We start from the raw sequence: 24,555 nt of genomic DNA on the forward strand, positions 1-24,555 counted from the left end.
TACTAAGATGTATTTATTCATTCAACAAGTGTTTTGTTGAACATCCATCGTATGATGCTTATCTTGGTGATAAAGAATTAAAGACCAGTCTGTATCCTTAAGAGGTTTCCAGTCTGGTGGAGAGAGGGACAACACCAGATGAAGATGAGAATGAAGTAGTGTGAAAAGTGGTACAGAAGTAAAGACCGGGTACCACTGGGAACACAGAGCTCCACTTGGACTGGAGGTCATCTGCCTCTCTGCACATAGTAGGCTTTCAGCATATGAACGAATTATGTGCCAATTCAGCAATTGTACAAATACTATATAGTGACCCAATCTGCCCAGTGGGAAATGTACTGAAGAAGTAGCTTGTTTCAAATTGACTCCTGAATCAGAGCCAAAAGCAAAGAACTTTTAATCACTGCAAATCTGGTTTGAATTGAGGCTGGTAGATTTTGAAATGAAAAAAAACTGAATCCTATTATCGACTCCTTGAACCTGCTACTTCCTCATAATCTGTATTTTTTTTCACTTTACTGAAAAGCAACTCTATTTGGTAAGTAGTTTTTGGGTGAACAAAGTTATCAGGTATGAAAATAGATGATGTTCTTCCAGCTTCCTTTGACAAAAGCCCTGGGCAGGAGAGAGGCTGGTTCTCAGTGGCATTTTTGTTATGCAAATAGTCTGATGCAGCTCATTTCTTAAAAACTACAGTGACATTCATGGCTAACATTTGGCCGGGTGAAATGGAACAGGCACTAGCTTGCTTAGCTGAAGTATTCAAAAAATAAGGGTAAATAGACCTTTTTGTGAATCCAAAATGAAAAGGGGGGGGGGTCTGTGTTCCTTAATTTAAGGCAGTATGCCAATATTTATATTTAATAATACTTAGCTGATTCAATTAAGATCAAGTTAAAAAAATCAATTGCTACTATTTGTTCATCAACCTCTTAGAAAGGCTTTTTTTTTCCTTTGCTTTGGTTTTGGGGCTCTTTAGTTTAGGTGGATTTCTTTTTAACTTTCCTTTCTGCATTAGTCAATGAGTAAGTTAGAAGACCATGTATTTCTTCCTTTTAGCAAGTAGACAAAAGTCTCCATGTTGTGCCCAGATGATTTTTTGAAGGTATACTAGGGAAGTAAATAAAGACTGAAATAATAAGCAGCTGTGACATGTGGGCAAATTAAAAGACAGTGAGGCAGATAAATTCTACTTTTCTAAGATTTTATGGAACTTACAATAAATGATTACCTCATTTTTATATTACATAGCAACTTTCCCTTTTCCTTAAATTAAGACGTAAAGGAGTGTCTTAATTTACAAACAAGTAATGTTCCAAATGTCTGTAGTTTTAAACTTGGAATGCTTTTCCCAACAGAAATATGTTATAAATTGTGGTTAACTTGATTAGCCCACATAAGCATATTTCATTCATAACCTATCTAATGTACTGAAATATAGGGGCAGATAATAAGCACCCATAACTAATAATTTTAAAAGCAGTGATTTGTAAAACATTTTTCAAAATTATATTTTAGAGAGAGAGAGAGCTTGTGCAGTGAAGAGAGGGAGAGAGAGAGAGAGAGAGAGAGAGAGAATGAATCATAAGCAGGCTCCACACTCAGTGCATAGCCAGATGTGGGGCTCGATCTCACAACCATGAGATCATAACCTGAGCAGAAATCAGGAGTCTGATGGTCAAATGACTAAGCCATCCAGGTGCCCCTAAAAACAGTGATTTCGAATGAAAAATTCTAAAGTTTCCTCAGGATATTTGAGGAAAAGGTTTAATGAAAGGTCAAAAGGATAGATGAAAACTTTGGTGAGGATGTTGAAGTGAGATCCTGAAACTATTAATAGCTTAGTATTTGATGACATTCGTCATTTATAGGATTATGTCAAAACATGTATCAGGTGTAGCATTAGATATCCTGTTTACATATTGACCATGGTTAGTGTTGAACTTCAGTTTAGTATAGTTTATAAGTATAGCTTATAGAGAGAGGAATGGGAAGTCCTCCTTTCTGAGGTGGTGGTAATCATTAAACAAACAACTTGAAGGGCGCCATGGTGACTTAGTCCATTAAGCATCCGACTTTGGCTCAGGTCATGATCTTGCAGTTTGTGAGTTTGAGCCCTGCATCGGACTCTGTGCTGACAGCTTGGAGCCTGGAGCCTGCTTCAGATTCTATGTCTCCCTCTCTCTGCCCCTCTCCCGCTCACACTCTGTCTCTCTGTCTCTCAAAATAATAATAATAATAAAAACATTAAAAAAATTTAAGCAAACATCTTGAAGCATTCATTTGTAGCCCTGTGTCTGTTACATTTCTTTATATGATCATTTAATAAATGGTGATTCCCATTGGTTTCAAGATCCAAGAGAGCAGATATCTTCTACATTTTTGATAACCAATATATCCCCAGCACATAGCAGAAAGCCAATTACATAGCTATCTGAGAGTATTTTTTGAGTGAATGAATGAATGAATTGAAAAGAAAAAAAAACGATTGGCCTAAAGAATATACAATTGTGTTAAAAATATAGATGTGTTGGGGGTGCTAGATGGCTCAGTTGGTTAAGCGTCTGACTTCGGCTCAGGTCATGATCTCGTGGTTCCTGAGACAGCCCTGCGTGGGGCTCTGTACTGAGCATGGAGCCAGCACTGCTTGGGATTCTTTGTCTCTCCCTCATTCTCTGCCTGTTCCTTGCTCACTCGCTCTCTCTGCCTCAAATAAATAAATAAACATTTAAAAAATATAGATGTGTTAAAAGTGAGTGTCTGAAACTACATTTATTATTACTCTCTCTGTTGTCAAAGAGGGGAGAATCATAGGGCCAAAGATAGGGATATAAAAATAAATTTCCCCAAGGATGAGAACAGTTGGTAAGACAGTTTTATTTGGTGAAAATCAAGTAGTTATGTCTGTCCAATTACGTTTGGTTGTTGTTTCAAAATAAGGGGGATTGGGATGGATCAGCCTTAGGATAGTTCAGGAGCAAAGAAGGCCCCATGCAGCGGTGTGCATACCAACGGCAGGACAGCAGGAGAATTCTGTACAGTATGCAGGTGATAGGTGGGGTGGAAACATTAACTGTAGAGAATTAAAAGAGAAAATTTAAAGAGAAAAGTCAGTCTGCTTCTTGGTATGACTATATTCCTGCAATTCTAAAAGATGTCCGTGATAAAATATTCCTCTGCAACAAGATATTTTTTTGGTGTAATTACTAAAAAATCCTGAAGTTACTGTTGTTTTAATTTGGTTACTGTTGAGTTTTAGTTTGGAGTCTGTAAGCTCCAAATTAGCACATTTTAATTACTTATCTTTTAATAAGCTTTGTAGTCTATGTGGAAGTTAATTCAGAGTACTTCTGCTTGTATACTGGGTCCCCCACAAAGGTGGCCTTGCCGGCAAATGCTTGTTTTAACAGTGAGCTCTTAAGAGTTTGGAATTATCCAAGTTCATTTCAGGTACAATTTGTACTCCTAACCCCGGAGGTACTACATATTGCTTCCTTTAAATAGCAGACTTAAAAAAGCAATGTTAACTCAGTAAGTAAAAACTTGAGGAAACAGAATTTGAGCTCTGGACTAAATTTTTTCATGCACAACATTTTCCTTAATCTGGATTTTATGGAGGGACTTTGGAGGGACTTGAAACCTACTGAAACAGATGCAAAAACGTATGCATATGTGTGTGTGTATTTTTAAAACAAGATTCCATAAGTTTAATCAAAGAGATCTGTGACCCCCCCCCCTGCAAAAATAAGAGCCACTGGGATAAAGGGTATCCAATCTATCTTTTAGATTCTTCCATGTTTTATAAGGAGGAGGAATGAGCATAGTCAAATGAAGAAACATTTTTCTATAAAGTATTTAAGTTACAATTATGGTTATATATGAAGTATATGGTATATATTATCTTAATTATATGGTGTAATTTTGAAGGTGAATTTGAAATCTAAGGAGACTTATTTATTAAGGAAGAGCAGAAAAAGGACAAATAAATGTTCCCATCCGGTTAATATACAGATATAATGGATTGCATGAGACTGAATATCTAGAACATTGTTATTTTGCTGTATTTGAATAAAAGTCTGCCCTGCAGCTATGTGGATAAGAGGATGTCATATCACAATCATAAAATTTTAGCATGGAAGGTATAGTGATAGACTCTGAACTTTTTTCTGGCTTCTAGCACTGACTTTAAGCTCAGAAAAAACAAAACAAAACAAAACAAACAAAAAAAACAGGTGCTTTCTTTGTCTCTAAAAGAATAATAATAGCTAAAATTTGTTGGGTGCTTAGTATATGTTGAGCACATGCTTTTATGAATTATCTCATTTATTCTATTGTTATTTTTTTAATGTTTATTTTATTTTTTATTTTTTAATGTTTATTTATTTTTGAGACAGACAGAGCATGAGCAGGGGAGGGGCAGAGAGAGAGGGAGACAGAGAATCCGAAGCAGTCTCCAGGCTCTGAGCTGTCAGCACAGAGCCTGACGCGGGGCCGGAACTCACAAACCGCGAGATCATGACCTGAGCCAAAGTCAGATGCTTAACCAACTGAGCCACCCAGGAGCCCCTTTAATGTTTATTTTTGAGAGAGAGAGAGAGTGTGTGGGGGGGGGGGAGGGGCGGAGAGAGGGAGACACAGAATCTGAAGCAGGCTCCAGGTTCTGAGCTGTCAGCACAGAGCCCCACGTGGGGATTGAACCCATAAACTGTGAGATCATGACCTGAGCTGAAGTCAGACCCTTACCTGACTGAGCCACCCAGGCACCCCCTTGTTTATTCTTATAATACTGTTACCGGATAGATACAGTTATAGGTCCTCGATTACATTTAAGGAACCGAAACTTAGGGAAGGTGACTTATCCAAGACAATGCAGGCTGAAGGTGTAAAATGAGAATTCTAACTCAGTCTCCCTCCTCCAGGGCCTGCTCACTTAATGATCACCCTAAACTGACTCCTTGTTATGATATAACTTGAGTTTATCTGTTTTCAAAAAATTGTATTACCAGAGTTTTTTGACAGAAGCACTCAAGTTGATAAGCACCTATCCTTTGACTGAATACTTCCAGGGAAGGAAATTCCACCACTTTCCTCAGTGGACCACTGTGGTAACAAACTCGTCTGTGAAGGAAACCAGTACTGAATGTTTGTAGAAGGTTAACAATAAAGTGGGCATTGCCTCAGATATCCTGCTGGACAATTACTTCCCAGATCATTGATTTTATGAACACAAAAACAAAATGGGATTAATAAGAAGAAATCTGGGCAGAATGTAAGTGATCACCAAGAGCAGCCAGTGTGTGTGTGTGTGTGTGTTTGCGCGTGTGTGTGTGTTTGCGCGCGCTATGGGGCATTTTGAAAAATCATTTGACTATACCTTGATATAAATATTTCAATTGGTGGCATATGTTTAGCCTGGGATTGCCAGAAAGTAGAGCCTGCCTGATACAAAGACTTACTGAACATACTTTCTTGGGGGGGGGGGGGGTGTGATCCCAGGGATGGAACCAGCAGAGGATAAAGAACCAATACAAGGTTGTGTTGCCATGATGGCCACTGCCTTAGGTGACTGGCTGCTTAATTCAGCAAGACCATTTGAGAAGATCTATGTAACACACTTCAGGATCCTTTGTCAGAGGATAAAAGGGGGAGCATTTATCCATGGGCCCCCATCTCCCATTAGTCAAAGATTTACCATAGGGTGTTTAGTCTCTCATGCTTCTTTCTGGATTTTAGTCTACACCAAAGCTTCAACCAAGAAACCTCTGGGTGGGAGGAGAGATGTAAGAGAGGTCTAGGGCGAGGCACTGTCAGACTGTATTTGTGTGAAGCTGGCTGGATCCCACTTAGAACTGACTGCTTTTGCAGTGCCTAAAATAGACAGGTAGACTCAGAGGATTTGAAATGGTACATATGAGGTGTGATATAGAAAGTAACATTATTTTTTCAAAGATTCACAGTTTTTCACTTACTGGCCTCCTTTCCACATCTGATATGTCATACTCATTGGGCCTAGCAGAAGAGTCTCAAACTTTCTTTCTATGTTCATTCTTATAATATTTAATATTTACTCATGTTGATTGTGTCAGACCTTGTGTAGGGAACTGGCAATAGAAATATAATTTTGATCAAGAGATTCTCTGCTATCGTAAAGCCTACTGTATTCTCAAGTCTGTGCCTACGACAGTACTAGCACCCAGTAGGCATTTTTTAAGGAAATAAAAGAGTCTCCTAATACAATCAGTATTAAATGAGTATTAAGTACTATGGAAGTCTTAAAGGACCGGAGGGATGGCCCACTAGATAAACCACTCTATCATCCTGGTAGGAAATCTCTTACCCACTGGCTATAATGGCTTATGTCTGCCCTGGGAGTAAAGACTGTTTACTTTATTATCAATGTACTGCCTTGGGATAGGGAGGCTGAAATTTAGACAGATTTCTGTAGTTATCTGTAAGGTGCCTCCTAGGCATAAGAGAACATTCTGAGGAGCTGGAATCCGGGAGCACCAGCAGCAGCAGCAGCAGCAGCAGAAAGCGGTGGCGCCCACACCTACACATACCTGGCAGTGTTCCCAGGCAGAAGGTGGAAGATGTCCTGTCTCGTTGCCAGATCTCCTTCAACATCCCACTGGCCAAAGAACCATCAGCTGACTCCTACCCAAGATGCCTGTTTTCGGGAGCCAACTTGTCCTCGCATTCCACAGAGGCACTCAGGTGGGAAAGACACCGATTCATTAAAATTTCTGCTACACAGTTAGCTGCATTCTGTGGTCCAGGGGAAAATGCCATGCCAGAGACATATTTGTATGATAATGAAGTTTTCAATGCCTTAGGAAGATGCTGAAATAAAAATAAAATCAGAATAAAATTATTCAAATGATAACATTTGGGAGGGCAGGTAAGTCCTTCTGGCCTTGCAAGTGGTTCCCCTTCACTGCAGACCCATCATCTGACCCTCTGTGACAATGAAGCCCGAGGTTACATCATGCCGATTACCTCCGCGAATTAGCTGATGTATGGGGACCTGTCAGTGTTCTTTAGTATTCACATTAAACTCTCAGGGCAGAGTGACCAGAGCATGCCAGTGCTTTATGGAGCAGTCAAGGCAGCGAGGCTGCTGGAGGCTTTCAAGAGGAACTTTCCACCTGTGGGGAGTACCCGGGCCATTGTGTAGTGGCATCAGGGCAGAGGCCCCAGGCTGGGAGCTGGAAGGAAGGACAGATAAACTCAATTGGCTCTTCAAATGAAAGGGCTCACTCTAGTGACTGAGCACAAAGCGCCCCCCCCCCCCCCAACAACCCCTACCTCACTCCCCAAAGGGAATTTCATGGTTCAGAAGGAGTAAGGATTTCTTGTGGAGAATGGATCTGCAGGCCCAGCGCGCCTCTCCCCCAGGTACCAATGGTAGTGGAGTCGAAGAGAAATCGCCTGGGAGAGAGCATCTGAGGCAACTCCCCTGCTGGTGTGCTGCTTTAGGGACAGATGTGCATTGCTGTGTGTGGGGGGAGTAGGTGGGGAGGGGGAGGCTGGTGCTAAGACTGCCTCTCTGCTTTCAGGGGAAGAAAGGCAGAAGTGCGAGGATACACAGAGCGGGACGAGCTTGGGCTCCAGGGCAGCCGCGCGTGGACGTGTGGGTGTGGTCTGGGAGTACTAGGAGAGGTGCGGGAGCAGAAGTTACTGGAACAGGCGTACTGGCAGGTTGGAGTTGCAACTCAAGCCCCAGATCAATCACTCATTCTATTCAAAGGACTTTTTCTTTTCGACAAAAATGTTGATAAACGCTTTGGAGTCAGAGAAGGAGGTTAGAGAATGCTCCTCGTTACCTTTTTAGTCTAATCCTACTCGCTTCTCCACAGGGAATCAGAGGACCCCAGGATTCAAAAAGGTGCAAAGTAGTAAGTAGGAGCCCTGTCTGGGAAGCACATTCGGAATCAAGAGGCACAACCTTTGATTGTTTAATCCTCACGTTACAAACTAACCTTGGGATCTTAGATAAGCCACTGTAACCTCCTTGTGCCTCAGTTTCCCCATCTGACCTCGGAGAGTATGGTGAGCTCCATCCCCGCGCCTGGCTGGGCCACTGATCGGGCTGAAAGCGGTGTGTGTGCTCTCCCCGAAGCCGGCACCACGCTCCAGGCGAGGCAGGGAGGCACGTTGGTGTTCTCCTCGAGCCCCGAGAGACTGGTGGGGGAAGACTCGAGCTCTAAAATTAGTCCAGCTTCCAGGCCCTGCGCCGGGAGCGCCCTCCAGCTCGCCGCGCCTCTCCCACAGCCCCCTCCCCGCCCGCCCCCTCTCCCCCCTGCGCGGCGCTCCGAGATCGCGAGTCAGCCCGGACGCCGAGGCTTCTCTCCCCTTCGCCCTTTTCGCTCGCGGTTTGGGAGGAGGAGACAGCGAGAGAAAAGCGAGAGGGGGCGACGAGAGAGGGGCTTGGCTGTGCGTCGGCGTCGGCCGTGATGGGGAGCTGGGAGCAGCGAGGCGGCGAGCAGTAGCGGCGGCGGGGCGGCGGCGGCGGCACGGAGCAGACAGGAGAGCCGGCACTGCTCCCGGCAGGCTGCGCTGTGATCTGCGCTTCGGATTGGGAATTCGCGCCCCGTCCCCCTCCTCCCGCTGCCGCTCTCCTCCTCCCGGCTTCCCTCCTCCGCCTGCGAGCCCCCCGAACGCCTAGCGCCTCTGCCCGCGGCTCCAATCCCAGAGCGCGCGCGGCGGGCACTGCGGCGGCGGCGGCGGCCGGGTGGCCGGCTCGCTCTGGGCTGGAGCGCTCGGAGCGGAAGACCACGGAGGCAGCGCCTAGTGGAGCCGTGGATCGCCGGCGCAGGCAAGGGTGCGTGGGGATTTTAGTGTGATTATTTGGCTGCCGGGTGCACCGGCTGAAGCGCGCCTCCGGGAGCAAGCTCCAACTACCATGTGCAAATGGGCTGCGAGGTGGGCTCGGGGAGGCGAGAGCTGGCGGAGCGCGTGGGGGAAACTTTTCACCTTGTAAAGTTCCTGCCTCGGCACGGCTCCGAGCCGCCGCCGCTGCCGCCGCCAGGAGGGAAGAGAGGTTCGGTCCTGCGGCAGTAGCCGGGAGGTTGGCATGGAGAGTTGGCTAAGTTTGGGGGTGAGGATTTGGGGAGGGCCGCGAGGGGGCTTGCGGATCGGTGCACCTATCCCTGAGTCCCCCAAGCCCCGGCTGCCGGTTGCAGGTGGATGGATGAGAGGATCCAGGCGGCTAGCCTATTTATTAGTTAGCCGGTAGCTTTCGGGCGCAGTGGGGAGGTTCAGATGCCGATGGATGTACTTGGGCGACCCGGAGGCCAAGTTGGGTCGTTGCTTGGCAAGGTGCAGTGCGGAGCCGGGGGGCGGGGGCGGGGTGTGTGTGTGTGCTCAGACTCCACTTTCTCCGGGGAGAGGAAGGGGTTTCTTGGACAGTTCACAGGTCGGCTCCACGCTTGACTCCGGCTTGCGAGGGGTAGTGGGCAGGGTGAAATGTTATGAAAGGCAGCGGCTTTCGGACTAGGGCGACAGCTTTTTAACAGAGTGGCTGGGTGGGAGGATTTTTTCTGCTACCTTCACAGGGAGACGGAAACAGAGCGCCTGGGGAGAGTGCATGATTTTTGGCGGGCGGGCGGGCTTGCACGCGTGAAGGTTGCTTGTCTTTGAAAAGAAAGCTGCGCGGGTCTGAGGGTACTGGGGGTGCGTTGCCTCCTTCCTTGGGTCGGCAGGCGGGAACGCGACGGCGCGCCAGCTCCGCGCTGGGGGCCCCTTGCCGGGCGGGTGTGGACGGTCCCCTTAACCAGGACGAGAGTGGGTGAGGGGGCCGGGGTAGGGGCGGAGGGGAGCGGCCGGGAGGCGGCAGAGACCGCCGGGACTGTCTTCGCGCGGCGCGCAGTGCGCGCCAGGATTCCGCCAGTGGGGGTCGCTGAGCTAAAGTGCATCAGGCCCCCGGGCGTGCGCAGGGCTGCGAGCCCGGGTATTTTTAGCGGTGCCGTGGTCTAGTCCTCCCTCCTCTCTCCCGCTGACTTTTGTCGCGCGTGTTTTCCGAAATGGTTAAACATTGACCTCGATTAGGCTTCGCGGAAAGCAACTTTTATTGTGCAGTTTCCCCTGCTCCGCTGTCGTGGGCGGCGGCGCGCTTGGGGCTGAGATGCGGGGGTGGCGGGAGTTTGTCTGAGAGCTGGGGGAGCCTCTAGGGTAGCCTGCGACAAGAGGAAAGGGGGGCGCCCCGGACGTGTGTGTGTGGTGGTGGTGGCGGCATCCTGCGGCTTCAGCTCCTCGCAATAATGGGGGCCAACTAGGCAGTGGAAGGGTTCCCTGAATGGATATGAGAGAGCGAGGCTGCGGTGACCGGGTGAGGTCGCCTTTGGGGGGGCTACGAGAGGCTTCCCGGCGGGAGAGGCGCCTGCGGCCCGGAGCGTGGGCGGTCGGCGGTGGCGGTCGGTAGTGGCGGCGGCGGCCGGCGCCTGGCGAACTCGGCCCGCCTTGGTCCCCAGCCGGGTCTCCTGCCGCAGCGCGCCGACCGGGACTCCGCTTCTGGTTTGGGCGAACCTGCAGCAGCGGCGGCGGGAGGAAGGGAAGCGCGGACCTTGCAAATCATTGAAGACTCTTTTCTCCTCCCCGGCCCTCCTCCCGCTCCTCCCCGCCCCCAGACTCCGGCGCGTTTGTTTTCCAAGTTGGATCCCACTTCCATTTACAAGTGTCAGACGAACCCGCGCGAACCTCCCCCACTCACCCCGGCCCCAGCCAGAAGGGAGAAGGGGCGGGGGGCGAGCTGTCTCCTCAGCGCTGGGGGCTGCTCGATGCTCACATCGGAGGGTCCTCGGTTAAGAAGATACACATAAACACGAAACCCAGACCGTTCCTGGCCACTTTGTATTCCGTCGCTTTTCTCTTCCTAGCTTCGGACGTATTAATTTTCTGGCCCCAACGCTTGTTTTTTCAAAGGCGAGTCGCGGGCGGTGGGAGGAAGGGGGCGGGGGAGCAGGCCGACCAGTTCATCACGGTGGATTTGTGCTTCTGGCTTTGTTGCTAGGATTAGATTCTCTGCGCCCAGGCCGAGTTAAAATAGATGCGGAGACTGAGAACCGGCCAGAAAGACTGCAGACGACTTTGCCTGTGATCCAGGCGGCAAGTTCAGGTGGTGGAACGGGGAAGCCCGCCATCTAGGAATTGAGGACTGAGGTGCCCCCTTGCCGGTGTCGATCAAAGAGAGCCCAGATTTTGGCCCTACCTTCAGGCACTGAACTTCTCTTAACGTTTACCAAATGCTTGAATGATGTTATGGTTTGTGACGTGAAGATTTGAATCTGAGAAGCGTAGGAAGGGAGGGAGGGGCTGGAGGTGAAAGAAAGGGGGAGAAGAGATTGAGAGATGGAGATTCTGCAGAATCCTGGAAATTGCACAGAGCCAACTGTTTCTGCTTGCCTTTCTTTCTTTCTTTTTCTTTCTCTCTTTCTTTCTTTCTTTCTTTCTTTCTTTCTTTCTTTCTTTCTTTCTTTCTTTCTTTCTTTCTTTCTTTCTCTTTCCTTTTCTCTTATTCCTAAATTGGAGCAGTTAAGCATCGAGAGAATAAAGAACAGCCAAGAAAACCAGGGCGCCAAGAGACAAAGACAAAAAATGCATAATAACTTTAGCTTTGATGTGCCTTTTTCCCCTCTAATAGGATTCCGGTGGGGGAAGGGTTTTTTAACATTTTACAAGGAGAAAAGTTGTCTCTTAGAATTAAACCGAATGCTGATATTTAATCATGAATCCTTGTGGTTGTCTTTTTGTGACTTAGACAATGAATAGTGCTGGGGCCAGTTTCTATGCACAGTGCACTGGGATGAGAAAGTTCCCAGAACTGTCCAGTTATAATGTCTTCATATCTTAACCACACAGAGAACTCCACGTGAACGGCAGGCAGCTGGCTCAGAGATCAGAAATCAGTCGCTGCTGGGCTGGGTCCATCTCTTGTAGCTGCAGGATTTTCACAGCCAGTGTTTGTTGACCAGTGACTGGCTGTCAGCCCCCCACCCCGCTTTCTTCTCCCACATTTTATTTATTTTGGTTCTTGGCGGAGTCATTTCGGGAATTCTTTTAAATAGGACCCAGTGTATCTGTTAACTAGCAATTACAGTTATGCTGAGCTCCTCAGAAATGAAATGAGTAGCAATAAGCAGGGTGGATGCCCACTGACCTGTATGCTCTATGGTTATTTTGCCAGCTCACAGCTCTTTGTAAAGCGGCAGCTCTTCAGGCTGCTCACAGAAGAACATTTTGATGTGTCAGGTTATGTTATCCTTGCTTTCTTCATATGCTGCAGAATGACCTGCTGTAATCTGGCTGATGAATTATGTCAAATAGAAAGAAGTAGGCAATTACTGGTGAGGAGAGAAAATATAGTCATTACCAGCTGGTCCTAGGAGTGCTCCCAGTGGCTCTTGTTGTGTTGTTCTGCTATATTTATAGCTCACAATGCAAATAGGACCATTTGTGGAGTTGGGTGTGGCATTCGATGATACCCCACATCTGTCCGGTTAACTAGTGGGTGGGCTTTACCTCTGGGCCAAGAGGGAAAGGATAGTATTTGGGGTGTTTGATTTCTTCCATTTTGGGTCATTCTTAGGCTCCTTCCTTGGGCAGGAGCTTTGAGTGGGGAATCATCTGATGGGATCAGGTGGGCTGGGCCATTTGGATTGATTTCCTTTGATTGCTGGGGAAGGGCTATTGATGAACCTTTGTCTTTGCTGATTGTGAGAAACACCAAGGAGCAATAGAAATTTAAAAGAAGGGATGTGACAGACCTAGAAGGAGGGCCTTGTCTCCTGTCCAATCCTTCCTGCAGAGGAGAGAGCCCCTGATTTCCACTAATGTTAAAAGTGTTAAAGGAAGAAACGTGTATATTGCTTTGCGTATTGATTAAATTTTCTGAGTTTTCAGTCTCTAAATGTTGAAGATATCATTATGAGGATTTTTCTGCCCAGTTATGGGGGTTGGGTCTTTGTTTTGTGTTTGTCCTTTTGATAGATACTTGCTGCTTAGGTGACTTCCTGGGCAAAGACCTTGAGGGTACATATCTTTCTAGGTTTGGCCAACTTCATTCTACAAGCTTCTTAAACTCACTGATTTTCAGTCAGTTGAAGAATATCTACTTCTTTAATAAAGCTCTTCTCTTTCTTTGTTTACATTGCCTCCTTTTCCCCAAATTTCTTTCTTTCTTCCTAAAATTTCTAATAATTTTAGGACAGCTTGCCTTTCCTTAAAGAAATAAAAATAAAAAGATTCAGTGTAATGCCACAGGTTGAATTTACTGAGAACATATTTGACACTTGTCTAGTGGCTTCCAGCCAGTTTCTGGTCTACCAAAATAGTCTGTCAGTTACGTGTAACAGTGACAAATGACCATTCTAGTGGCTCTGGATTGGAATGGCACTCCCAGGTTAGTCTTCATTTTAGCTTGTTCTAGGATTGAGATATATTTGTATGAAATAGAAGGGTTGGAATTTGAGAATGGATTTACTGGCATGATGCTGGTCAGAGAAAATAGAGAACACATTTCAAAACGGAATGATCCAACTCCTTGTATAATCAAAGTGTGTTACTTCCCTCACTGGGTGGATGTGTGTGATTTTAGAGGCCTGGGAGGAGGCCTGGGGAGGGTTGCGGGATTGTCCTCCCTTAGATTATGTTTTATGAGAGTGTTGCCTTGTCTGGGCAGAAAAGTCTTGCAGGGGACATTGAGAGGGATCCTAGAAGAGAATTTGGTATTTCACCTTTTTGAACTTTCAGGCTTCCCAGACTGGATGACAGCCTCTATTTAATAAAGGAAATTTGTTTAATTAACTTTTGCTCTTGTATATCTTATATTTTACCCCTTTGTGTTTATTCTGTGAGGTCACATAGAATTTAAAGTCCTTTCCTTTATTTTTCCTTCACTTTTCTTTTTTCTTTTTCCTGTTTTCTTTCTCTTTTTTTCTTTTCTCTCTTCAAAAAGTTCATTTCTTTTGCGTCCGAGTCTTGATTTTGGTTCAGGTCATGGTCTGAGGATCCTGAAGTTCCTGAGATCAGCCCCATGTTTGTGGGGGCTCGTGCTGACAGTGGGCAGCCTGCTTGGCATTCTCTCTCTCTCTCTCTCTCTCTTTCTTTTTCTTTGCCCCTCTCCCGCTTGAACTCTGTCTTAAAATAAATAAACATTAAAAAATACATTTGTTTTAACTTTCTTTTCAGTATATTTACTCAATCTACCTCCCTTTACAAGGCAGTGGGCAGGATTCAGATATATCCTTCGTAAAAGTAAAATATATCCTTTGCTTCCAAAGGATAGATACCCATGTATGCAAACTAGAAATCAACACATGGCCATGTTTATTAATTGACAAAGAGTGTCACTGAACAGGGTCCTAGAGGACGAGGGAGAGATTAATATGAGCTGAAGTAAACTTTTAGGAGGAATATAAAGTGAATATAATCCACTTTAGTAATTCTTAGTGAAACCTAATATGGGCAAGATACTACAAAATTAATTCTTTCATTTCTTTAGGACAGGGCTCCTTCTCTGGAAGAACATACTAACAGAATAGGTCAAATAGGCTGTTGGAATGTTATTCAGTATTTTGGGAAGGTACCGGGAATTTATTCAGGCCCTTTTCTTCATTATCCTTTTGTGCCCCCCCCCCCCCAACTTCAAAGAGGACCCTTAGGTGTTTTAATTGTGTCTGGGAGCCTGCCTGCAGGTGCATGGGCATGCCCCCACTTCCTCTCCTGCATATACACACACGGGCTCTCTAGTGGTTGTATCACCAATTCTGGGATTTTTAGTGGACTATTGGAAGTATCTAAAAAGTATCCATGTAAATAAGCTACCTTTTAGGAGACCCTTTAAAGAAGCATTCATTTTTGCTGTTTTCATAAAATTTAATGGGTTGTTCCTGGCACTACCTATTATTATTCATAGGTGACTCCTTGAGGCCTCTCACACCACCCAGCACTCCCCAAAGTAGTCCTAAAACAGTTCTCAGCCTTGACTGCACTTTAGAATCCCCCAAAAGCTCTGACAACCACTGTGCACAAGCTGCATCCAGGCCATTTAAATCAAAATCTCTAGGGGTAGGGTCCAGGCATCAGTATCTTTTAAAGCCTCCCAGCAGATTTCATGGGGTAGCCTCCCTGGAGAAACTCCACTCTAAAGGTTGTGTCTCAGGTATGGAGTTCGACTCTTGGCCAGAGCTCCTGGACCTCAGGGAATTGGAATGAAAACCAAGAACACTTGTGGTCTTCATTCTCCTGCTGGGAATGTAGCCCCTGAGAATCTATGCTGAGCAGAAGTGGAGCAGGCCTGGTCCTGAAGGAAGTAGCTAGAGGTTCAGGGCCTCCCCCCTCCAGCGTGTTTTGGTTCCCAGTTTGCCCGTGGGTAACACTCCTGTTGCTAATGTGGGTTTATCCTCCATTTCACTCTGCTTTGTCTCAGTTCCTTCTCCGGATGGTAATCACAGCTGGTCCAGGAGCTGATAAATGACATTTCGAAGGCTTCAAACATCTCCAGGAATAAAAATTCTTCCTCCTTCTATATTGGACTCTGGCTCTGGGGTCTGCTTTTATGTACTTCTGAATTCAGGGGATGAATTTAATGTAATCCATTGATGTTTGCTCAATTCTCTTTTTATTTGTAGGGATTACAAGAGATGCGTTGGATTAAAATAAAAAAAATGAATCATGTCCTCCAGGAACTTACAGTCTACTTGTGGCTAAAGATGTGTACACCTAAGGAACAAACATTTTTAATGTGGGAGGTTGAAGGAAACCTACCAAGTTTAGCAGGCATGCTCCTGGCACATGCTCGGAAGAAACTTCATTCCTACAGTCTGATGTACTTGGCATATTCTTAGTTCTCTGTTTTCCTCTGAGGCTTCTTTAGGAATCTCAGAGTTAGCTTTGGCACAGAGAACTCTGAGGTGTTCTGTTCTTTAGGAATTCAGCATTCAGCTCTGTTACTCACTTTATAACATTAAAAAAAAAAAAAAGGTAAATAGTATGCATGCTAATGCTGGCTTCCAGAACGTGAGTGAAAAGGCTAGAGCCTTGGATGTTCAGCATGACTTGCTGATATCTGTACTTTGCAGGGCAGTTGCAGATAATATTTCGGTTATTCTTTATTTCTTTTCTTTTGTTGAGATGTCAGAGATAAGCCCAGCCGTTGAATGAGGCACAGATATGAAAGGTTAACTGGAAGTTTAATTGTAACTTCAGGACTTCAACTAGATGAAATTCCAAATAATCTGATAAAAATTATAGCCTTTCAGGACCGGGGAAGGTTAAAAAGTGAGCACGATGGAGCAGAGATTATGTTTCACATTTTGAAAGAAACCCCAAATTATTAATGCTACTAAATATCGTTGAACAGTACTTAACACTTATGAACATCTGAAAGCATGCCAGATAATACAGATTAAATCTAGTGACAAATGTGCTTAATGACAGTGTAAATATCATTTTTTTCTACCAGATAAACATGGCATGTGTGTGCCCACGTGTGTGTGTGTTGTTCTTCAAAGGCAGAATGAGACTGTATCTTTTTTTTTTTTTTAAGTTTACTTATTTATTTTGAGAGAGACAAAGATAGTGCAAGTTGGAGAAGGGCAGAGAGAGAGAACCCCAAGCAGGCTCTGCACCACCAGCACAGAGCCTCATGTGGGGCTCACACCCATGATGCCATGAGATGATGACCCCGGCTGAAAACAAGGGTCGGACACTCAACCGACTGAGCCACCTAGGCACCCCAATAGATTATATCTTGGAAGAAGTGGTAGAGGGGTACGTTGGTCTTTTCTGAAACCTAGACCATCTATTACAAATGACATTTTGTTGATTTTTTTAAGTCTCTAAGTGTATGATTAATAGTTTGGACATCTGAAAAAAACTATTTTGGGCATCTGAAATCTGTTTCTAAAGCTGCAGTTTAAAATGTTGTGTTTGGCTCTAAGTGGTGGCCAAATGATGGCAGTTGGTTCTGTGATTGGTTGAGGGGAGTGTTGTGTGATTCATGTGGTTATAGTTCCATGCCAGGCCAGGGTTTATGGCTACGGTTTCATAAGATTGGCCTGGGTGTAGAGACTCTTAGTGGAAAGAAATGTACACAGGAAAGTGAGCCACATACAGATAGATGACCTTAATGTTGCTAGAGTTATGGACAAAGTGGGGTGTGCATCGTTTCTACATTTCCAAAAAAAAAAAAAAAGTTTCATAATAACAGTTTCAATCAGATGAATCAGAATTCAGAAGTGTGTAGTAATCTCCTTTGAGAATTTGGTACCTATCTGATAGGACTGTAAAGGCATTTCAGAATGTCAATTAAATGGAAAAATATGCCTGGAATTGAATATAATTAAGAAATGTTGAAGTCTGGTGTCTACATATTCAGACACTGTAGTAGATGGTTTAATTAGTGAACCAGGATTTGGATTTATTGACAGAAGGTCTCTTTCTCATGGCATGTTTCACTCATTAAAAGCTCATAATGTCTTGGATCTTTTTAGCTGTTGGAACTTGATCGTTTGCCATTTTGTGCTTCTTGACTTCAGTGATGTGTGCTTTTTTTTGACTTTGCAACTGATTAGGATGATTTCGCTTCTCCCATTGATGCCCATCCCCATGGAGTGAGCCCATGATATTTTCTAACATTATGAAGTGTCACCAAAACATCAGGCAGGGCTTTGTACCTATGAAAAACAAGGAATGAGAAGTGAAACTAATAGTGGAATTTTTGCTCTAGCAGTTTAAAAGTAGTTTGTGAGATTAATTTCTTCTTTGTTAGCCCTTCATTGTATTTATCTGATTGCAGAGTTTACAACCTACATTTCTCAGTGTGCTTTTCAGTTTTATGGTTGATGGGTTACTGGTAAAATGATTTTTACTCCAGATTGTTGGCATGGAAAAGTTTCTAATCATATAAGAGATTGGGAATTGTTTTTTTTTTTATTTACTTTTTTATTATGAGAGGGAGAGAGAGTACACACGCAAGCAGGAGAGTGGGGTAGAGAGAGAGAGAGACAGAGGGAGAGAGAGTCTCAAACAGGCTCCATGCTCAGGTGGGGCCTGATGTGGGGCTCAATCCCATGATGCTGGGATCATGACCTGAGCCGAAATCAGGAGTAAGACACTCAAGTGACTGAGCCACCCTGGTGCCCCATTTCTTTTTAAATATACTTGTAGGATATATTTCTTTTGGAACTGCATTTGATAATTATAAATGCTTGAAAGTACCACAATTAGTAAAGAAATAACTTGGGAATGTTAACAAGGGAAGATGCGAGAAACACAGCTCACCAAATCCTTGAGGATTTGTCACTACCTGTTTACAATTTTAATTTTAGCTGTCTCTTGTAATGGTCTTAATGTGAACAGCTAGTTTCATAAGATTGCTTAATTCCTTGTCTTCCTAGGTACATTTCCAAAACTAGGAGCTTAAAAATACCCTATCATTCCATCTTTCTTGTAGATGTAGCAGCGCCTTCGTTGTCTGGGTGATCTAAGTACACGTTACGCTGTTAGTCTTTCTGAAGGCCTGTGTCAGTTCTTCAAGTCCACGCTGTTGTTGGCAAGAATGTATTGAGTGCTCTAATGACCTGGGACTGAATTTGTCTGAAGCATATTTAAAAAAGTGTGGTGCCTGACCCTTGAAAAGTTGGCTTTCTCAACTGGATGATGTTTACCCAGGTAGGCCCAGAAATGGAGAGAACACATGGGTGCTCTAAGTCAGAAAGACCACACAGCATCTTTTATTAGGTTGAAGTGACCTCATCTGCTTGGAACAGCCTGGATTAACAATGAGACATAATCCCTCATTTACATTCAGAAGGCAACTCCCACAATGAGGAAATTATGCAATGTAGGCAATTGATTGGGAAGTGTAAGATGAAAACATATTATATTGCCGAATCAATTTCCTAGATCTTCCTGAATTATCCAGTAATTGGATAATCTTCTTTTCCTTTGGAAGGTGTAGATTTCTGTATGGGTAATTATTTATGTTCGTCACTTTATAGCCAAGTTTTATTCAGTAGTGCACACAGTCTGTTCAGTTTATACTCTCTATATTTCTGTTAAGTAGGTAGGATTAATAACATATTATACTCCCTCTTCAAAGAGAGAGAGGGAGATACAGGTATTTTATGAGATATGCCATTTTCGTACAGCTCATCAGTGGTTATTATAATAATCAAGGTGAATAAGCCTAGATTGCTCTTATACAATAGATACGTTTTTAAACATGAGTGCAAATCATATTTTTCAAAGCAAATCACATTTTAAATGCATTCAATTAGGGAAAACTCACTATTTAAGCAGATCCCGGGGCACATTATCTTATACGAACATTTTGTTTCTCCTTAATTTGCCTTTTTTTTTTTTACTTTAAATTTTTGTATATCAAATTCCTTGGAGGCAGGAGTTGTCCACGTATGAGAAGTATATTTTATTTCAAATATGTGACGGTCTGAAAATTATAGTGTGACCTTTTCCTTCAGCACTACTTTGAGGTGAGGGATCCAATGAGAAGCCAGAGGGACAAGAGAGGGATGGGACAGAGTTAGGATAGAAAAGCCCACCTCATTTATGGAGAGGTTGAGGAAATGGTAAAGCTGAAGAGTTCTGGGGCCATTCCTACCCAGGATTACACTTCTGATAGTATCAGCTGTTTCATGAAGATACGAAATAAGGATCACTCCTTGTCCCAGACTTTGGAACGTCCAGAAAAGTATCCCCTTGTTGCTCAGGGCTTGTAACTTTCTACTGTCCACCTTCTTACCTTGTGCTCTCCTTGGTGCTTGTCGGCCCCTTTATATGTGCCCACCCTGCCCAACCCGTGTAGTCACTAGTCGGAGCCCTGTGAGCCCACTGCCATCTTGAAGATTGGATTAAACCTTACCTCCTGTATTGCTTTTCCACATCTCTGCACTCACGTCCCCACTACAGTTTGTATTACTGTTGTGGCACCTAATACCGTCTGCCTTGTGATGAAATTACCTGTGGTGGTATCTCTTCCCCACTATATACCATCATTCCCTGGGCTGAGGAGCATAACTTAGTCTTTAACCCCCACTCTTATTATTGCTGGATGTTTGAGGTCCATATAATATGTTTGAGGTCCACATTTTCTACTGAAAAGAAAGATCGTCCAGGCATAGACACCCAGGTTCTTGGTTGGCTGACCTGTCAAAGCTGTGGCTCTTTCCTGTGTCTGTCTCTCTTGTCTCTCTTCCCTTCCCTTCCCTTCCCTTCCCTTCCCTTCCCTTCCCTTCCCTTCCCTTCCCTTCCCTTCCCTTCCCTCCTCTCCTTTCCTCCCCTCCCCTCCCCTCCCCTCCCCTCCCCTCCCCTCCCCTCCCCTCCCCTCCCCTCTCCTGTCTTTATATTGAGAGAGAGAGAGAGTGTACACAGCAGTGGCAGAGAGAGAGAGAGAGGGTGAGAGAGCACTGTGAGCATGGAGACTGATACGGTGCTCGAACCCACAAACTGTGAGATCATTACCTGAGCTGAAACCAAGAATCTGCTGCTCAACTGCCCAAGCCACCCAGGTGCCCCTCTTTCCTGTACGTTTTTAATGAGTGTGGTGAATACACCAAAAAGGCATGTTAGATACATCCAGATATCTGGTCACCTTTCAGTAGCACCACTTTGTTTTCAAGGAGGTCTTGATAGAGGAATTTTTACGTAATGATACATACGCATGGAAATTAATGTTCACAAAGGTAAAATACACTGGGAGGTGTGAGCACATTTCAGTTTTGAGCCTTTTCTGTCTTAGAAAAGCATAAAATACATACATACATAAGAATGTTGTTATTACAGGGATCCTTGGAGTCTTTCTAATTTATATTTAAAAAATCAAGTCATTTGTAGACACTTGTGCTATAAATATTGTTATACTAAACTACAGTTAACACACTATTCTGATGTATACTGAGACATGAAGGTTCCCAAGGGTACTGTTTACTCAGTTCTGACCTTTGTGGGCAAGAGAATCTTGCTTTAAAGCATTGGATTTACAGTGTCAGGCACATAGTGTGTATAAATGAATGTATGAAATTACCTGGCACATAGTAATAAAATAGATTAAAATGCAAGTCTTGTTAAATTTCAAATACCGGGGCACCTGGGTGTCTCAGTCAGTTGAGCGTCTGACTTCGGCTCAGGTCATGATCTCACAGTTCAAGAGTTTGAGCCCCGCATAGGGCTCTGTGCTTACAGCTCAGAGCCTGGAGACTGTTTCAGATTCTGTGTCTCTGTCTCTCTCTGCCCCTCCCCCACTCATGCTCTGTCTCCTTCTGTCTCAAAAATAAATAAACATTAAAAAAAATCACATTAAAATAAATAAATAAATAAATAAATAAATAAATAAATAAATAAATAAATTCCAAATACCTACTTTTTGTTTTTGTTTTTTCCCCCTGTTATATTGCAGTAAAGCATTATTTGAGGGGCAGGCTGGTAAAATCAGCAGATGAACAGGTGTGCGTTTTGGGATTGTCACATATAAAAAATGCTCAATTACTATTTCTTGAATGAATGGAAATTGGAAAAGGCCGTGTCTGTCTTTTAGACACTTTGTCATTCTGTGAGCTTAACAAACAAAATCTCATTAACACCAAATCCACGGGAGCATGAGAAGTGTGTAATGCTCTTAATTTCTTATTAAGTGATTTGTGTTTATTGAAAATTGGCTTGAAGGTACACTGAACATAATTCATAATATTGGATATAGGTGGGCCTAGATTCTTGAATCTTTTCCACACTTAGAATGTGCTCTCACAGTTCAGTATTGAAATAGAGGGTGAGAAGAGTGATATCTTATTTCTGGAAGGATTTACTGAAATGAGAAGGTGACGAGTTAGACTTTGGAGACCCTTTTCTTATGCTCCTGTGTCTTTTAGGTTTGTGTGATTATTCCAGGCCTTTATTTCTCCAGGCACACTTTGTACGTACGTGTCTACAAGCAGATGAGAGAGAGCGAGGGCACTTAGGGGCTGGTGGAGGCAAATGTGAATCCCGTTTTTTCCCTATTAACTCATGAGGCCTGCTGGGTAGCAGCAGGCATTACCAGACATTTAATTGTGTGCTAGGTAAGGCTGGCACAACTCCAGCATCATGGTGGAGCAAGAATTACACTAATCAGCTGGGATATACTGCATATATTGATTAGAGTTGGATTTTGTTATGCAAAAAAAAATCCTTACAAATAGTGGGAAAGTAATTGAGAGTAATTAAAAAGGCAGAGAGTTAATTCACAGTTCTTTAGTTGAAAAGGCATTTTGATCCTTTGCTTCCATGCAGATTTCTGGGCAGGCCGGAGCAGTCTGAGCGCTGAGTCTAAATGGTGTGATCGCTGTCACCACTGAACTGGAAAGAGAGTAAATGGGCAGGCTGCAGAGATGAATCACTGGTGACCAGATTCCAGCAGTTTCTTCGTGGTGGCTCTTTGCTGCTGGAAGCCTTCTTCTTTGTGTGGGTCCGGGGGCTTTTCATTTCTTTTTCTTGGCCTCACTAATAGCTTTTGGTTATTATTAATATCCCTGATGGGAACTGAATTGGGACCCCAGTATCCTTGTGAACACTGTGGAGAACATTAAACTGTGCTGGAATTACCTGGGACACCAGCATGTTTTGTCAGTGGCTTCTGTCCTTCCCCCAACTGAGAAGGCTTTGTAGCCATTTGCTGTCATGGAAAACGCTTCATCTGTGAAATGATGACCTAGATGGAATGGTATATTTTCACACTCTTTCTTGCCTCCTGGACCCTTGAACTCATGGACAGTGCCTGCCACACAACATTTGCTTCATGAATATTTGCTGAATGGATAAATGAATGAGATGCGTAGATTTTTGATGCTGGACTGATTTAGCATCTTTGGGTGAAGTTCTAGGTGGTGGCTGGTAGAGTTCCAAGAGTCATTATGATCTGAGATCCTAAATAACCCATAGGAAAGGGGAAATGTCAGGGGGAGAAGAAAATGGCTAAGATCTACTAAACATCTACTGCATCAGGCTTTTTGTATATATACTTTTATCCCAGCTTTGACTGTGTCCTAACAGGTGGATGTTAGCATCAATATTTCATAGGTGACAAAGATATGGTTAGGAATTGAACCAAGGTCATGGAGCTTAATTGGCAAGACCGGGATTGGAACCCACAGCTCTTGTCCTCAACCAGAGCTCCTCAAATGTAGCCACACAAATCCTTGTACTAAAAGAGGAGGATGGTCTCCTACTCTCAGAGCTTGGTAGTAGGGTGCAAAGATAGACCATAGATATCAGTCAGATTTCTTTGAGGGCAAGTATTTTTTCTAACAATTTATGTGACTTTTACAGTCTGTTCATAATGTCTTTATTTCAACGTGAAATATTTTAAATCACTTAGTTATCAATATACTTAAATTTTCTACCCCAAATCTTTAATCAAAATTGATACACCTAAAAGTTGCTCCAAGTATATCCTCTGGGACATCCTTAGAATTTCCATGTAGAGAGAACCAGAGGTGGCAAGTGTATTGGAAGAGGGACTGGGGAACCTATTGTGAAGTTTTGTTTCCATAGCAAGTAGAGATTTTACTTCCATTGCATGCTTATTTGCCAGGGCCTAGGCTGTTAGAGATGGGAAGGTGCTAAAACTCCCCGTTTATGCAGGAACTCGAGGACCAGTGATGTAACTGCTCTTAATCCAAGTTTGAGGAGAAGCCCAGAGCCTTATTGCCCGGCATTATTTGGGTAATAATACGGACGACAATGACAAATACTATGCATATGGTTAACTACAAAGGGCTGTTTTATGACCCCAGTTTTACTGTAGGGATAATCAAGTGTATGGGAGAAACTTGAAAAAAGGAAAATGTGGATAAAGGATCCTGAAAAACAGAACACTTCCAGGCTTCCTGCTGGTCAGTAAGCATTGAGTCGATAGAGTATTGAAAAGAAGTTCTTGACAATGTTAGTAACTTACATTTGTTTATTTACAGTTTCTTCATGTGTTTTTGTATTTGTTAATAACTAACATTGAGGAGAGGCTTATGCATCTTACCTCATTTATCCCCAACAACCCTATGAGGCAAGAGCCATTATTATTTTTTTTAAATAAAGTTTACTTATTTATTTTGAGAGGGAGAGAGCAAGTGGGGGAGGGACAGAGAGAGAGAGAGACAGGGAGAGCGAGGATCCCAAGCAGGCTCCTCACTGTCTGTGCAGAGCCTGATGCGGGGCTCAAACTCCCGAATCCTGAGCTCGTGACAGGAGCAAAAATCTAGAGTCAGACGCTTAACCAGCTGAGCCACCCAGGCACCCCAAGGCAAGTACTATTATTATCTCTATAGATGAAGAAATTGAGGCACAGAGCTGGTAAATGACTTGACCAAGGTGACATGGCTTTTCCAACATGTGCTCTTTACTCCTCTGCTGACCCGACAGCTGTTTCTCTCCCTGGTGGAACTCTGAATTCCTGGCCTGTCCCAGCCTTACTCAAAGTTACAGTGACCCCATAGTGATCCTGCTGGAAGCTTGGAGTCTTCTCCAGACTACGCTGCCCGTGAAAACACCTGCCAGTCCATGGCAAATATG

The 24,555-nt window shown here is 44.0% G+C and overlaps 1 protein-coding gene across 4 annotated transcripts in view; it reads left to right on the forward strand.

Moving 5' to 3' along the window:
- The first annotated feature begins 8,565 nt into the window (after positions 1-8,565).
- The window catches only part of FAT3 (FAT atypical cadherin 3), a 674,764-nt gene continuing 658,774 nt past the window's right edge, over positions 8,566-24,555 (forward strand). For 3 of the 4 annotated variants that reach the window (XM_086678555.1, XM_086678554.1, XM_025928002.2), the window contains exon 1: positions 8,689-8,821. The gene's annotated coding sequence lies outside the window, so the exon portion shown is untranslated. Of the gene's footprint in view, positions 8,822-24,555 lie in introns of all 4 variants that reach the window. The other variant, XM_086678557.1, reaches the window with a different exon arrangement.

This window comes from Puma concolor, chromosome D1 (assembly GCF_028749965.1).
Source record: "Puma concolor isolate L17-30 chromosome D1, mPumCon1.1.hap2, whole genome shotgun sequence".
NCBI classification, from domain to species: domain Eukaryota; kingdom Metazoa; phylum Chordata; class Mammalia; order Carnivora; family Felidae; genus Puma; species Puma concolor.